The sequence below is a fragment of the Protopterus annectens genome, chromosome 5.part0, assembly GCF_019279795.1.
Source record: "Protopterus annectens isolate FY-2018-M chromosome 5.part0, PAN1.0, whole genome shotgun sequence".
Classification (NCBI taxonomy): domain Eukaryota; kingdom Metazoa; phylum Chordata; order Ceratodontiformes; family Protopteridae; genus Protopterus; species Protopterus annectens.
The window spans coordinates 1,669,261,404-1,669,279,320 of NC_056735.1; positions in this window are offsets into that span (position 1 = coordinate 1,669,261,404).

Consider the following 17,917-nt stretch of genomic DNA (forward strand, 5'->3'; position numbering starts at 1 on the left):
ATATTAGAAGGGACATAGCAAGGAAAAGGTCCTATCTAAACAAGAAGGAAAAAAAGGTTGTAAAATCTCATATAGAGTCCAACTTTTAACAAGTAGGATACACATCTAATATCTGAGGTAACTTTTATATTTTAAAATAACAGAAATGTTGCAGGCTTCATTTAACCCAGGGGAAGAGAAGGCATTTAATAACAATTGCCATTCCAATTCTTTTATTTCAAGCAAAAGGGGTTGGGGGCCCCCTCTAATCCCAACCCTAACAAGGTCAATACCCATAAAACAAAAACTGTGCCCAACATGATCTATAATGTGCTTCGAAAGGGCATTGTCAACTTTTTTATTTTTTATAGCATAATTATGTTGGTGTCCGTCTTACCAACATAAAATGCAGGGCAACAGTTACAAAATGCAATATAAACCACCGACCTAGTGTCACAACTGATCTTGTGATTAATATTAAATTTTTCCCCTTTTATGGTGAAAGAATTCCCTACCCTCAAAAGTCTACATCAGTTACAGGCCCCACAGGAGTATGTCCCAGTTTGTCTAGATGTGGGATATAAAAAATCTCCTGTTTGCATCAGCTCTTTTAAATTCTTACCCCTTTTAAACACAAAAGAGGGGAAGGGGCCCAAAATCTCAGATAGGAAGGCATTATTTAAAATGAAATGCCAGTTCTTCTTAACAATAGAACACATATTATTAACATGTCTGTTGTGTGTAATAATTAAGCTGGTCTTAAAATCACAAGTAGGTATGAGTTTACCATGAAGGGGGCTACTGAATTCATGTTGAATGGGTACAGATTCCATGCTATAAGGGGACGTACCCAAAGGTTCGGTAGCAACAAGGGTGACCTGTTTAATACCCTGAAGAAGGGGTTGGTAAAATCCCAGATCTCTTTTTAAAGAAACCTCTTCGATTAAATTGTCTAATAACTCAATAGGGTATCCCCTATTCAAAAACATATTTCTAAGGGTGGAACACTCGTCTTCAAAGGCCGCTAAGGTGTTACACATGCGTGTGGCTCTAACTAGCTGGCCTTTAACAATTGACCTCTTCTGTTTCCAAGGATGGTTGCTTGAGAAATGTAAGAAAGCATTACAATAAGTAGGCTTCCTAAAGATGCTAGAAAGAAGTCGATTGTTATGAAGGTCTTTAACTAATTTAACATCAAGATAATCAATTTCACTGACTGAAAAATGATAAGTGAATTTTAAAAAGTTACATGACTCATTCATATATTTAATTAAATTTGCAGCAATGTCCGAATCGCCCTGAATGAATACAAGCACATCGTCTAAAAAGCGTGTGTAAAACTTAATAACGTTTTTAAACTGAGGGTTATTTAGGAGGAAGGTTTTTTCCAATAAGCAACCACTAAATTAGCCACACTGCCTCCACAAGGGGAGCCCATGGCAATTCCCCTTTTCTGCAGGTAGTGGCAGTTGTTAAAAATAAAGAAATTAGAAGATAAAATGATGTCAAGAAGGAGAGTGACAACATCAATCTCATCTTTCGGCGCTTTTAAGTCTACCAGCATTAGCTCAACCCATTCCACCGCCTCTTGGTGTGGTATGGAGGTGTATAAGTCCACCACATCGATGGTTAAGAAGTTGAAAGACGGGTCAAAGGGGATGTCATTTATAGACTTTAAAAAAGACCAAGAGTCTTTACAAATTTGAGGTAGTAGCATAAGATATTTACCAATAATGTAATCAACCACTTTAGCACAAGGGTGGGTAATGGAACATCTCCCATCCACTAAGGCTCGCATCGGTGGATCTGACAGGTTTTTGTGGATTTTAGGGATCCCAAACATAACTGGAACTCTGGGAAAAGAGATGTTTATAAAATTGAAGGTGTCGATGTCAATCCTCCCTTCAATAAACAGGTCCCTAAAATACCCTTTGATCCTGTTATATTGGCCTGATGTCTCATTTAAAGATGAAACTTCGTAAGCAGGAGAGTACAATACAGTTAACATTCTTTCAATATAGTCATCCTTGTCAAAAATGACAAGGCCCCCACCCTTGTCTGGTTTTATCACCCTAATTGGTAAATTACGTAAATTTTTCAAGCTTGATCTTTGGTCAAATGAAATGTTACTTTGGTAATCAAACCATTTAACATTTTCAAAAAGTTGCCTAAAATCTAGTTCACAAACATTCTCAAAGGTGTGCAGAATGGGGTGTAGAGGAGGATTAAAAGCACTTAACAACTTAAATGGAGGTTTATCCTTTGTTGAGTCCCCGTTAAACAACACCTTGAGGTTTAAGCTATGTACAAAACATTTAAAGTCTATTAAGAACTTAGATAAACAAATCTTCTGGTCAGGAACAAACGAGAGGCCAAAGGCCAGCAGTTCAATTAGGTCTTGTTCTATATTGACTTGGGAGAAGTTGTAAACTGTAAAATCACCCTTAATGTTAGTCAAAATAGTAGGTTTAACAGAGGAGGCCACCATAGACCCAAAGGTGGACTCTATTTGAATTTGTTCTGATTGTTTTGTCGCTGGTAGTTCTTGCGCCCTAAAAAAGGCTTCTGTTGGCCTCTATAGTTTGGGCGATTGCCATGGTTGTTGTAATTAGCCTTAATTCTGATACTCCTCCTTGGTTCCTGAAAAGATGGACCTTCATCCCCGTCATCAATTTCATGGTCGTGTTCATCCAGGGCAGCGTCAGAAGGAGTAACCTCTCTGTCATTAGTACCTTTGTTATGTGTTTCAGACAAGATTTTAGCCCCATTAATGTTCTTGTACAAATTCTCCACCAGTGTGTGATCTTGCAGTTGGTATATATAATTAGCAGGGTGTTGGGGGATGCAGCCTCCCACATGGGTAGTACAGGGGGGCTTGACCCTGAGTTAAACATGTTTTCTATATTTTGAGTTTTAGATATTTTGAACTTTCGATCTTCTCACATAGACCCATCAGACCTCCCAACCTTCTCGAATTACTTGGTTTTTACCGAGTTTTGGGGTCCCAATGAAGGGGTGCCACAATTCCCGAGTGGCAACCCTTACGTTCCGATTTTTTAATCTATTTTTTAGATTTCCCGCTTCTGGAGCTGACGTCATCATGTGTGCGATGACGTCAGCTCCGTTAGCCTGTCGGAATTAAGCTCCGACATGCGCGCATCTGTTTGAAGACTGTCTGGGACTGACAGTTATGGAGTTGCTGTTTTGCCGAGTCTGGGCAGATTTTACTTTTAAGCCATGCCATTTTGCCAAGTCCAGGCAGATTTTACTTTTAAGCCTTGCCGAGTCAGGGCAGATTTTACTTTTAAGCCATGCCATTTAGCTTTCATTTTAATGCTGTTTGCGGGCAGCTTTACTTCCGTCAATTTACTTTTGTATGAATACTTGGAGACTGCCGTTTACTTCAGCCATGGAGTTAATCCATAACTGCAGAGTGATTGGAGTTCTGCAGATTGCTGACAGGTACCTTTTTGCTGAAGGTGTGTGTGTGTGTGTGTGTGTGTGTGTGTGTGTGTGTGTGTGTGTGTGTGTGTGTGTGTGTGTGTTTACCATAGAAATGTGTCCCCAACAGCTCTATTCATGATGCAAGCAATGTAGACTGGTGAGAAGCAGCCGAGCCAAATACACAAACACAAATTGTTTTCTTACATGTGAAAGTAACTCACCACGTACACATTTACACTGCTGGTGTAGGCGGATTGTGGTTGGCAGGCTATTTTGAGCAAGAAAACAGTCAGGAAGGTGTGGATACCTTAGCGCACCCAGACACTCGCTAGGTGACACAGCCTGTCAGAGCTGACATCTCTTTCCAATAATGCTAGAGTAACTCACAGGGCTGTCACTTAATACATGCACTCCAGTACCTAGTAAGATCAATGCTATCATGCAATGCATTAGCTGTTTTGCTTTCTGTGCCATGTGGGTACCCGAATAACTCATGGTTTGGTGAACGATTCTCCAAGAACTAAAGCTCGTGTGTTTCACTTTTAGATTGTATTGTCAGTCTGCATAAAACCTGAGGAAATATCATCCGGTTATCTCTTTTTTTCAATTGATTAATGCAGCAATGATGCACTGACCTTGCAGTATCATGCCTAGGTATGTGGAAAACAAAATAAATTGCAATAAAAATTAGCACAGGGTAATTCTAAATGTACGTTACCCCTGTCTCATCTAGTTAGATGCTACCTAGAAAGATACAAAAGTGCCCTGTAGTTCAACATTGGTGCTTCTTCAGTATTTCAGAACTCTTTTTCTGCTTATAGCTCCATTTCCAGGCTACAGTTTGATGTAACATGTTTCTTAGTGATATAGTTATCTCTGGCATATTGGGTACAAACTTTGTAAGATACTGCATCATTTCTAGGAACTTTTTGTAGTGCTTGTCTTTGGCATTTATCTGACTGATATGACTTTTTTTCTGTATTAGACTTCATTCTACCTGATTCTTAACTTTATATTTGCATTTAGTTAATTTTGAAGTTATAGCCACTGAATATTAAAATAGTGTTTCAGTCTTAACTTTTTGTTATGCTTGTCTTTGGTCTAATCCCAGATTTTCATCTAGAACTGACAGGTAGTTGGCATTTGACACTACTGAGACTACTTCATTTGTAAGAAATGGGCAAATACTCTGTCTTAACCACTTTATTACAATATCGTGACTCAGGAACAACTGTGAACTGTACATTACTTACTTTACAACGTTATCAACCCATTATGTTGCTCTAAATTCTTAATGCTACATAAGCTTTCTATTTGATTCTGTTCCTAAGAGCTACTAGTAGTACTTGAAGCAGGTATTACTGCCATAATATCCTGACTCATTTGTGTAGAACACAGCCCCTTGGTAAGCTTCACAAGCTTGCATAGGCCTGTAGGATATCACTGTTATTGCTTTGTACAGTAATTGAGGTGTGTGTGTGTGTGTGTGTGTGTGTGTGTGTGTGTGTGTGTGTGTGTGTGTGTGTGTGTTTGTGTGTAATTTTTATGATGGAAATGTTCTGAATTGGACAGTTTTGTCATTATTGGTGCATGCATTTTGTTTCATTGCCTACTGGAAAAATGTTCAAACAATACATTTAAAATGCAATTGTGTGTGTGGAAGTAGATTTTTATGATGGAAATGTTCTGAATTGGGCAGTTTTGTCATTATTGGTTCATGCATTTTGTTTCATTGCCTACTGGAAAAATGTTCAAACTATAAATTTAAAATGTGCTATAACTTAAGTCTAACAAGTGTGCTGTATTATGCAAGGAATATAATTTAATAAAGTCAGGAAGGTGCATCAAAGAACGCATGTATGTTTCTTGTTTTGTGTGCAAGTGGCCTATGATTTGAAAATGGCCAAAATGTAATCTTTATCACCACTGGCCAGATGCATTTTCTTTGGATTTGGTGTGGGTTTCAATGCTGTTTCAATGAATGTGAATTTCAAGGGCAGAGAAGTTTTAATGCCAAGTCTATTTTCATTGTGAGACAGTATTGCTTTGTTTAGCAGATACCTATCTGTGTTTGAGCATTGTGCTATAAAATGTAAAAATAAAGTCCAAATAATCATTGTAGAAGTAAAGCAGTATGCACACATTAGTGTTTATGGTAAATAGGGTGAAATAACCAGGTAATGGGACATTGGAATGGCTGAAGGGCAACTCTGGTGCCATATTTTGGTTGTCTGTTCTTCAGTTTTAGTTTGAAAGTTGTTATCCTGAAATTCCATTGGAGTGGGAGGGGTTATGTAATTATGGATGCAAATTTTACGTTAATCAGCATACAGATTTGTACCTATTTTTCATGGGCCTTGTCCAGATTTTTTGATGATTCCAGGTTGAGAGGTATGAGACCCATATATATATATATATATATATATATATATATATATATACACACACACACACACACACACACACACACACACACACACATACATAGATATAGCTATATAAATAAATAAATATATATATATATATATATATATATATATATATATATATATATATATATATAAAAGATATAGCACGGGTTATTCCACTGGAGGAATGTGAGTTGGCTTTTAGAGATTTGCTGGGATAGGCACTGCAAGATCTTCAATATCTTCACAAAACAGGTGAGTTGTAAATGCTATTTTTTTTTTTTTTGCTTTTTTCTATGAAAAGTAGTTTTGGCATACTTGGTGGCTGCTCTTCTCTTTTTCTAAGGCTGAGATAGTGATTTTGCAGTGCTTCATCTAGAAGGTTCTGCTTCCAAGTAATCCAAGCCTTATATCTATTGGCGAATGCTAAAAATAATTCTTCCACTGGAACATACAACATACCAGGCTCCATTCTCGTCAGTGCCCAGATTGCATTATCTGAGGCTATACATACACTATTCAACTTCAGCCTATCCACAAGGTTTGTGCCTGATTCCTGAAGAGGAGCCACTGTGACTCTGCTGCAGAAGCATACCCTCTCTGCAGACCCAGGTAATTCTAAACACATCAGCTTCACCAGTGTTATATAGAAAGTCACAGAACTCATCACAGCAGAGCTCATTTATGTAGCTAAAGACCCCATTTAGTTTAGTTTTGCGAAGGGTAGGTCCTGTCTACTGAACCTAGTAAACCTTTTTAAAAAGGCTACAGTGGCTGTGAACAGTGGTCACTCTGTGCACAGTGCTTTTCTTGATCTGACCTGTATTGCTCATTGCATTGCAAGTTGGCCATCCAACAGATCCCAGGTTATGAAAAGTACTGCTACACTCCCTGAATGTAAAACTGCAGTTAATGGAGTACACCAGGGGTCAGTGCTGGATCCTCTCCAGTTTGGAATTTACTTTGCAGATATGTGAGTCAATGTCTCAAAGGAGTGGTTGACAAAGTAGGTCTACTAATTATATTCCTTCTGTTCTTGAGTGTAGGTTTTAGTGGCACAATAGTATTCAAACCTGGCAATCTATTTGCTCTTAGGTTGATTATCCAGCTTGTTTCTCTTAACTCTGTACGATTATGAATATTGCCTCCTCTGGTGGTCTGGAAAACTGCCTCTATGGCCTTAAATACAAAATGATGAGAGGGATATTGATCTACATGAGCTGCTAAAGCATTATTATGGTCTTTCTGTTTGATATCCCTCAGATGTCTAAGGATGCGTTCCTTAAGACGTTGATCTGTTTTGCCAACATAGAAGGCACTACATTGGCGGCAGGTTGCTAGATATACAATATGAGAACTAGTACAATCAGCATAAACATTAAAATTATACTGTTGTCTGGAATATGGGTGTGTGAAAACATTGGAACTGTCAATGGAATTACAAGCTTTGCATCTCAGGCACTTATGCTGATTGTACTAGTAGACCTACTTGAATCTGCCTTTATAAAATCTTTGTATACAGCGTATTCATATTTGTGATTACTAGATTCTCCATATATAATTCCTAAATAGGAAAGAGATGCATTGCCCCTTCAATCATGCGGGAGAAAATTATACCCTTCTGTTAGCTGGTCTCCTTTTGGTTTGTAATAAGGGTGTGTCACTAAGCTAAGCGATGAGTGGCTGTGTTGTTTCTTAAATACAAAAGCTAACTAGTCCTTGTAACACGATCTGAGGAAGGCTAATTTGCTAAAAGTGTTTATCAGAAGACTGAGGACTGCTTGTTTTATGTTATATACTCGTTTAATTAAAGTTTGTATTTTATACTTCACTAAGTTCTGCTGCAGTGGTGGACATCAAGAGTTTTAACAGTGTACACAGGACACTATAGTCACTGGGTGTGGCAATTTCAATAATCAATGCCACTTTGTCATCTTTTCTCACCACTATATGTGGTTTTCTAGCATCTATCTTTTGAACTGTTGGTAATGGATGATCTCATGTAATGTAGACTTCATCACTTTCTATGATAGTTTGTGGCTCATATTTCCAGTATTTTTCAGCTACTTCAGTATTATAATGCGTGCACAATCCCCAATGCAACAGTCTTGCCACATTATTATGCCTTTCAGTATACAGTCCTTCTGCCATTAGTATGTCGCAAACTGCAATTAGGTGTGCAACTGTTTCCAGTTCTGTTTTGCAAAACCTACATTTGTCTGTTTCTCCCACATGTTCAATAAATTTTGTAAACCAACATGTACGTAGCCCACTATCTTGGGCCGCCAATATTAACCTTTCATCTCTTGGTTTGAATTTGCCTTTCCTTAACCATTCTTGCATTTGATTCTGATCAACATGAGGTTCTTCCAGAAGTTTTCTATACTTGCAACTATTATGCTTTTCCCACATTTCTTGCCTTCTCATCTGGTCCTTCACCTTATCTTCTTTCTTTTTTTTGGCACATTCAGTTGCTGCCTGATTTTTATCCACTTGTGGTTTGATTTCCATTCCCATTTGATGCTGATATGTTTCTGCTATATTAAGCAGGGTCATCTTAGATTTATTCTCCTTATGTTTCAAAACTTTCACTACATTTGGGTCTTGTGAGGTCAGCAGATATGTGTGGAGTCCCACGATTGCAGATCTGTACATGTCATCACTTTCAAGGAGGTCCATCTCTCCTTTGGAATGGAGAATATATAATCTTGGTATGTACTGATTTTTTATAAATCATTTGGGGAACATGAAGCATCCTTCTTGTCTTCCTATCTAATCTATCCAACATGTTTGGGGGCCAGTCTTTCACTCCAAAACTGTAAGTTAGGACAGGAAGAGCAAATTAGTTTATAGCTTGGATTTTGTTCCTAGATGTCAACGCTGTTTTCAGGATTAATTTAAGTCTTCTAAAGTACTCCTTACTAAGTTTCATTCGCATTTGTTCATGTTTTATTGCTGATCCTTCATCAATTCCCAGATATCTATACATTCCCTCTTGCTCAAGTTCTTTTATATCACATTCTTGCCCCAAAGTGATGTTTTCTTGGTGCTGCAGTTTTCTTGCTTTAAAGGTTGCTTTTGCACATTTATCAAGACCAAATGACATTCTTATATCATCTGAAAAAGTTTTGAAAACTTGTATTGTACTTTCAGTTCCTCATCTGAGGAGCTATACAGTATCAAATCGATAAACAAAGAGAAGATGAGAAATCTTTACACTTTGTTTTCTAGGAGCCAAATTATAGCCATAGCCTAAGCTGTTAAGTAGACAGCTTAATGGGTTAAGGTCAAAGCAGAATAGCCACAGTGACAGAGAGTCACCCTGGAATATCCCCCTTTGGATTTTTATCCTTGGAATAATAATTTGTCCTTTATTATGGCTTAATTGCAAAGTGGTCTGCCACTGTTTCATGGTCGCTGTAATGTAATTAATCAATACAGGGTGTATCTTATACATTTTAACCACTTTTTTGTCCATGAATGTGGGATACTATCAAATGCTTTTTTGTAGTCAATCCATGCCATGCTTAAATTCTTCCCCTTTTTACAGTTCTCCACTATGACTTTATTTAACAGCAAATGATCCTTTGTTCCATATGACTTTATTTTATTTCCATTTTGTTCTATTGCCATAATTGAGTTTTCTTCTAAATGACTATAGACTCTGTCAGCATCAATTCCAGTGCACATTTCATTTGTCGTCGGAAGGCAAGTTATTGGTCTATAATTTTTAGGGTAGCTTGCAGTTTCATTCTTAAGTAGAAGCATTGTTTTTCCTGCTGTTAGCCAGGTTGGTGTCTGTTCGGGGTGCACATATAAATAGTTCTTACTCATGGCTAAATCTTCATGCAAAGATGTTAATACTTTTAACCAGAAGTTAGGTACTGCATCTGGGCCTGGGGTTTTCCAATATGAGGGTTTTCTTAACTTTGTTTCAATCTCTGTCAGTTACTTCATCCCATTTCATATCCTGTACCTTTAAACTTCTTATTCTTTCTTTTACTTCTTCTATCCATTTAGCATCTTTGTTATGTTCCACAGGATCTTCATAGATACTTCTCCAAAATGTATGTATTTCTTTTTTTGATGGTCTTTCAATTACTTTTACCTTGTTTCCCAGTTCTCTATAAAACTTTTTTGGGTCATCAATAAATTGCTTATCTTGCACTTTTCCTTTATATTTATCTTTGTATATTTTAAATTTTCACCTGTGCTGAAAATTTTAGTTTGTTATTTGTGATAGTGCATGATAAATCCTGGTCTGTTCTAATACTGTGCATTGTTTTTATCACATCTATCTTTCTTAATATTTTTGTTGATCTGTTCCCTCTTCTATAGTCTTCTAACAGTAACACTTCTTGTCTTAACTGCTTTATAGTTTTCTCTATTCGATATTTCCATAATGGCATTCAATTTCTCCTCTTCCTTTCCCTTACTACCCTGTGTTCTTGTGGTAGAATTGTATCAGTTATTAATTTAGCTGCACAGTAATATATCCTGTTTACTTCTGTTATATCGCATGGATCTCTATGAACAGTCCTAATTACTGTGTTCATTTGTTTTATCAGATTTTTAACTTTTGGGGTTTTATTAACCTACTGCAGTCTATTTCTTTCATTGATCTTAATATATCTGTTTATGTCTATTAAATCAAGCAACTCTTCTCTTAGCTCATTTTCTTCCAAACTGAGGGCACATCCATTGTTTTCCAATTCCTGTGGGCATTCTATAGAAGGTTCTATAGCATCTTCCTGTGGCACATTATCTTCAATTTCATCCAGTGCCATCCGTTGCTCTGTTATATAGGAACTCACTGGTCTATCACTCCTCAACATTGACTGCATCAGTTTCCACAGTTTTCTGTTCCTTCCCTTGCTGTCTAGCTTCAAGTGAACATTTATTCTGGTTTCCTGTGGAAGTCTCCAAATTATCTTCATATGGCACCTGACTGATTGCTTCCTGTTCCACTGATGTCCCCTTAATTTGGATGTCCATTGCTTTATCCTTTGTGGTGCTTTCTGAATTAGATTTTCTACACTGGATCCTTCACTCCACAGGTACTCCATAACATCAAATTTTATTTCTTTAATTTCTCCATTACTAATCTCCTTTTCTATTTTTCCTCTTTGTCTTCTTATTTTTTGTATTGTAAAGTTTTCCATATTCATAGGTAGGCACTAGGCTATCTGCCCAAAGGCATTTATAAGCCTAGCCGGAATGTGTTGGTTTTCGCCTCCCCCTTAGATTAGTTCCCTGTGCATCTGTCCAGCAGAGCCACTGTAGTGATCCCCGGGGTAAACTTTCTGTTTTCCATCCACTCGTCAAGGTTTCTCTTGAAGAGTGTTAGTGAGGAGCTCTGCCTAATGTAGATTGGAATCTTGTTCCAGAGCATGAGAAGTCTCTGGGACAGGAATCTATCCCTCCAGCACGTCCTATTTATTGTTGTGGTGAGGTTTAGATCCCTAGAGCATCTGGATTGGGGGGATATGGTTTTCTTTAGGTGGACCATGTCCATCAATTCTGGGTTGGACATAGCCTTGTATGTCAGGCAGAGATCACCTCTGAGTAGGCAGTAGGCAACCGAGTACAGCTGGATTTTCTTCAGTTGAGTTGCATAGGGAATCTGTTTGAGGCCAGTGAGCCTCCTGGTGAGGTACTTCTGTCGTCTTTCCAGCTGTTGCAGGTGTCTTGTAAGGTACATCCCAAATGGGGCATTGTACAGTATGATGGGTCTGATGAGTGATGTGTAGAGGGGCACAATGACCTCTTTTGATCTGGATGCAAACCCTTTTGTGATTAGGTGGGCCACGTAGAAGGATTTTCTAACCACTTTGGCAATGTGATTATCAAAGGAGAGATTACTATCTACTTGGGTCCCCAGATCCCTTATTACATCTTCCGTATTTAGGGGGCTACCACCTATGTGGTAGTTTGTGGGTACTTTGTTTTTTCCAAAGGGGATGACTATGCAATTTTTGGCATTTAGTTTGAGGCCATGGTTTTGACACCAGGCATCTGTCTAAGTGAGACCCATTTGGAGGATGTCTGTGTCATCTGGAGAGTCAGTTATAGCCCCTAGTTTGCAGTCCTCTGTAAACTTGGTCAGCCATAGTCCTCCTGTGCTTTCCTGTACCTCTGAGATGAATATGCCAAACAGGAGGGGTCCTAGGACTGAGCCCTGGGGAACGCCACTTGTAACTGGTTTAGAGTCAGACCTAGCTCCCGCAACTCTGACCATGTGGGTTCTGTCCGTGAGCCAGTTGACAACCCATCTCGTGATGTAAGGGTTTATGTTCAGGCTGATGAGCTTGTCTATAATACCAGAATGGGGAATGGTGTCGAAGGCCTTTGTAAGTCTAGGTAGGTTGTGTGGACCACCTTTCCCTCGTATATAGCCTTGGTAACTGTCACAAAGAAGTCCACCAGGTTTAGGAGGCATGCTCTGCCCTTAACAAAGCCGAACTGGGTAGGGTCCAGTGTTTGCAGGTTCCCAATGTCTCTATTAATGAGATCCATGATGATGGGCTCCATAGACTTGCAGTCCAAGCTAGTCAGGCTTATAGGGCGATAGGTCCCAGGATCTGTTGTGGCTCCACCTTTGTGGAGCAGAATAACCATTGCTGTGTGCCACTCTATGGGCATGTAGCTTGTAGAAAAGCTGAGTTTGAACAGTGTGTTTAGGTAAGGGGTTAGTTCATCTTTGAGCTCGTGTAGGATGCAGCCTGGGACACCGTCTGGTCCCATTGATGCTGTGTTTTTGGCTTTGGAGAGGGCTGTTTTAACCTGAGTGTCTGTGATTTCAGGGGCACTACATTCTTCTGGTATGGTTGTGGGCCCTTTTGGGGGTGAGAGGGGGTTGAAGTTTGCACTGAACCTGTCTGACAGGATGTTGGTGATATCGGTCAGTTCAGTGTATTTTGTGCCCTTCTACACTAACTCTGAGCAGATCTGAGAATTGCCACTTAGATTCTTGGCATAGCTAAAGAATGCCTTGTGGTTATCTTTGGAGTCTTTGGCAATTTTTCTTTCAAAGCTAGCCTTGGATGATTTTATGAGGTATTGTAGTTTCTTTCTGATACTGATCAGGGATGTCTTCCCTTCTTGGGATTTTACTTTTTTCTGTAGTAGTTTCCTCCTTCTATTGTATAGCTTGTTTATGGCAGGAGTCCAGCAGACTGGTTTCCTTTTCTTGGAGGAGTGAGTCTTAGTTTTGCTTGGGATAGCACGATCCATGCATTCTTGTAGGTGCCCATAGAGTGCATTAGTAAAGGATTTTGCAGCTTGGGCAGCGTTATCCTCTAGCATGGGGGATTTCAAACTTTCCACCTCGGTCTTAAGTAATGTGAAGTTTGCTTTTGAAAAGTTTTTCATGGTGGTTTCTTTGACCAGATTCCTTTGCCTGTATTTCTCTTCAAATATGTTTGGAGTTGCTCTTTTTATATTGGTTAGTTTTGCTTTCTCCTTTGCATAAATATTACACCATATTAAATCTCTTTTTCTTTCCCATCTTCATATTTCTTCATCAGATGTTTCCTGATCTTCCTGCTTCTACTTACTTTGGGGACTCGCTCCATCATGGTATGGCTAAGATGTAACCTGTGTTAGACCTTCTACACCAAATCTTTCACTTCGCAGGCACTCCATAACTTCACCTTCTATTATTTTAACTTCTACTTTACTAATCTTCTAATTATGAAGGGAATATCTTCAAGATCAAAATAAGTAATTCTACCACTATACTCTTCCCTTAACAGGCTCAAATTCATTGCCCCCTTTGATATGTACAAATTGAAGCATATTGTTCAACTGGAAAGGTCGAAAATAGCACTGGAACAGGTACTTAAACACCGACTCCAAATCCAAACAAAATAAGTACCACAGATGAAGCAAAAAAGATAGGAAAATGAGCTTCACTGTGACAGAGAAAAGCAGACATAGTCTTACTCTGACTAGTTAAAGAGTTCAACATAAATAGTTTCTCTGGGCAAAACTGTTAGATGAGATCAATGACATGTTTTATTGAGACAATGGATTGTATTCTCATTGGTGATTACTTGAATAATTCAGCTAATGGATTATATAATGAGATGGTACATTTACTGTTTGCATCTGATGAAGTCTTAGCAACTTAGATTAAAACGCTGTGTGTGGAAATGCGTTTATGTGTTTGAATTGACTATTAAACCAGCTTTGGAATTCTATCATTGAGCCGACTATTTTCCTTCATCTGTGGTACTTATTTTGTTTGATTTTGGAGTCAAATGGAAAGGTCTCAAAGATTTCTAACAAAGAAAAATAAAGGGCCTAAATCCTTTAACCATTACAAAAGGTTAGAATGTCTCTTCTCATACTCAGTAGCCTACTGGCTGCTCTGAGGGGATTTGTAGATTGTTTTCTGAGTTATGAAAGATCCAGTCCTATTTAACCTACTAGTTCTTTGTAAAACTAGTGGCCATACATACATCTGCACTAGGGACCGAAATCTATACCAACAAATTAACAAGTCTCACTGGAGAGGTGGGTTCATAACTCAATGTATTACTAGCCCTTGGAATACATTACCACAACAGGTCAAAAAAGTACTACTTTTTCTACTTCTCAGGTTAGTCTTGACAACTGAATGGGTTGACACAAATTTGCACCAGGGTTATCATGTACACTCCTTTTCAGTTTGGGAGGTGAGTTCTATTAAATGCTTGTAAAGGGTGACAAGAATGTTTAAGTGTGTCTATATAATGCAGTATATGGCTAGATATTGTATGGTCCCCATGATCACTTGCTGGTATTGTTCCATTGCTCCTGTGTTCTGATAATAAAGAAGTTTTCTTTCTTTTATTTGCCAGTTATTTGGAAAAACAAGGTCTGGTATGAAAGCAAGTGCATTCAACAAAATTGAAAAGTGATAGAAGAGGTATAATAAACAGGGTTCCTATCAATGTTAGCAAGATCGGTTAGTAGGACATCTTGCATGCTCACAGGAATAGGTCAGCAACGTGTTGTGGTGGGAGACACTTGGTTTTGAAGGCCAGTTGGAAAAAATAGGGCAGTGCTTACTGCAACTATTTGCATTTACTGAGAGGATGTATCTTCTGTGTGGGAATGTTATTTAGAACTAAGCCAAAGATGAAGTCCAAGCCACTGATGGTGATTGGTCTAGTTGGTTTATTTGCTGACTGATAAAGGCCTAAAGACTTGAGTAATTTATCTAGAGGAACATTATTAATTTCTGAGACATTAATGTTGAAGTCACCAAGCAAAATAATATTACAGAGAAGGGAAGAAGGAAATATCTGTTTGTTTCATTTTTAAGCAGGATGAGAGATGATGGGGGAGAGGTATAAATTAAGACTGTATACATTTTTGTATGTTTGCCTAGTAGTAATTTAGTCATAATCCAGTTATCATTTTGGCAGGAGTTGGAAGCATACCTCTCAACTGTCCAGATTTTTGCAGAATGTCCAGATTTTTGCTTCATATTTGTTGTCTGTCCCTTTTAAATTTGCATTTTTCTGGCAAATCACTGAGGATTGAAGTCACTAAATAATGTCATGCATTTCAGTATCAGACTTCACATCCTTCAAAAAATGCATGCTAACATAAATATTGTTATTGTAGCAACTTTCTAAGTTTCTAAGAGCAATATTTAAAATTTGTCCCTATTTTTAGGCCTTTGTCCCCCAATTATTTTAGACTTTGCCCAGATATTTTGTGATAAGAGGTTGAGGTATGGTTAGAAGTAGTAATATTGTGCACAGTAATGGATTTAAGCTTTTTTATTGTGTTCCATTCCCCACAGTCCAGCTTACAAATAGGTGCTTCCATGAGATATATCCACTGATTAGTCTTGACTGGACTCATGGCCCATGCTTACATGGCCTTCCTTCAGATGATCCTCCAATTGAGGCACTAATTTCCAGGTGTGCTGCTTTCAGGCAGTCTCCTTATATACAACATGAAAGAACCATTTTATCTGGCTAACTGCTGTGATAATATTCTCATGTTTCCATATTGTAGTATTGTAGTACATGCAAAGACACTTTTCACATTCTTAAAGGTACATTACACATTTTCTATCCAACATGTTACAACACGCATGCATGAGCACACACACAGACACACACACACGCACACACACACACACACACACACACACACACACACACACACACACACACACACACACACACACACACACACAAAATTTCATGCAGATCTGCAATCAGAGAAGAGCATTGACTATTATCTAGCAATTTCTTAAAACGCAATGTGAAATATTCTGCTATAGATAGAGAAAGGAACTACTTTTTCTATAAAAAAGGCAAGACACAACAAAACAACTTTCAAAGTAAAAAGTACAATAAAAAATAAAGAAACAGACACACAAGCCATTTCTATGTGTAATATAGTCATCATTATAGTGCAATAATGGACCTTCAAGGGTGTGTGAAGGCACTCTGTTTTTCATGTTTCATTATGCATCTGAGGTGTCTGAATGTTCATGTTATGTTCCATTGTCTCTATTGCTCTCACAGGTGTTCACCACAGTAAGTTTACAATGTCTTCTTATAGAGCATTTGGATGAAGTATGACATCATTTTTGTGTGTCCTTCCTTAAACTTCCAGTGTCTATCCTTGTCTTTACAGTTATATGAAATTATGAAAATGAGACAGCATACAGAAACTGATCTCAGGTTTTAGAAAGAGTAAAACAGCGGAGGGGTTCACCAAAGTGATTACCAAAGAGGATGGATGGATGGATGTGTGTTGTAGTGCATGTAGGCACCAAAGATCTGTTATATGAGACAGCAGGGCTAGGGAGGTGTCAGACAGATATTAGGAGATGAAGTTAGAGGGTGCATTCTCAGAAATGTTACCTGACCAGTAGACATCACAGAGAGTTAAGTGAGTATCACAAAGTATACCCACTTGCTGTGGCAGTGGACAAAGGAGAAATGCTTATGATAGGTATGAGGATGGGAAGACAACCTATCAGAGAGACCAGTTCTATGGAAGAGATAAGTTCCATCTTAGCACAGAAGAAGCAGCAGTGCTTACTGCTGTATTGGATAAGTAAGTCTCAGTGATCATACCTTTAAACTAAGATGGAAGAGGGGAGGGCGAAGGGCGAAAGCAGAGGCGCAGGTAGATGTTTAGAAAGGCAGAAAGTGAAGAGAGACAGCACGCAGTAGAGGAACAAGAAAGGCTAATTCAGAATGTAGCTGAGTAGTGTTACTCTATAATGTAAGGAGTCTGGATAGAAAAATGGGGAGCTGCAAGCAGTAATGCAGAAGTGGACATTGCTGCTATCACAGAAATGTGAGCCAATGACAACAGCAGATGAGACATGGAAGTGACTATGTACAGGCTGTTCAGGAATGACATAGGCAAGAGAAGAGAGAAGTGAGGTGGAGTAGCTATCCCTATAAGGCAGGGCATCAGATGCCAAATGAGAGAGGCTGCACTGGTGGCATACAGGGATAAGGCCCTGACTATGGCACAGCCAGCCTGGGTTTGATTAGTGGGTCGCGTGACTGACAAATGTCTTGGAGGGATGGGCATTACCATCTTTGGCAGGATGAGCAGTCTTCAGGGCATCTCATGGGACAATCCCTGGTAGAAACTGAGGACATCATTGTTGGGATGTATGCGCCAAAGAGAGGAAAGGGTGGAGACTGGTTGAGCTGTAGCAGAGGTAAGATAATGCATTACACGTCTCTGTTGCAAGCCCACCCCTTAAATGTAGCCATGAGAATACGGAGGAAAGGTGAAAGGAATAACCAGATTAGGTCATAAAAATAAAACTCCCCAGCTAGAAGATGGACAGCCTGATCCCCCCCTCCCATTATGCTTGCCCTGGCTCAAAAGTCAGGCATTGAACTGGGGTGATCGAAGTCCCAATAGAACAAGTGAAGGATGTGGGGCACTGGGACAGCTGTCAGAAAGACAGAAGTGGAGACAAAAAATCTGAGGTCAGAGAGAAGGAAGAACACCAAACAAGAATGGGATAAGAGTGTAGCCAGGATCAGAAGGTAGGGTAAGTGCCCTGGCAGTTAATGTAGCAAAAATAGCGAGAGTTAAACAGATAC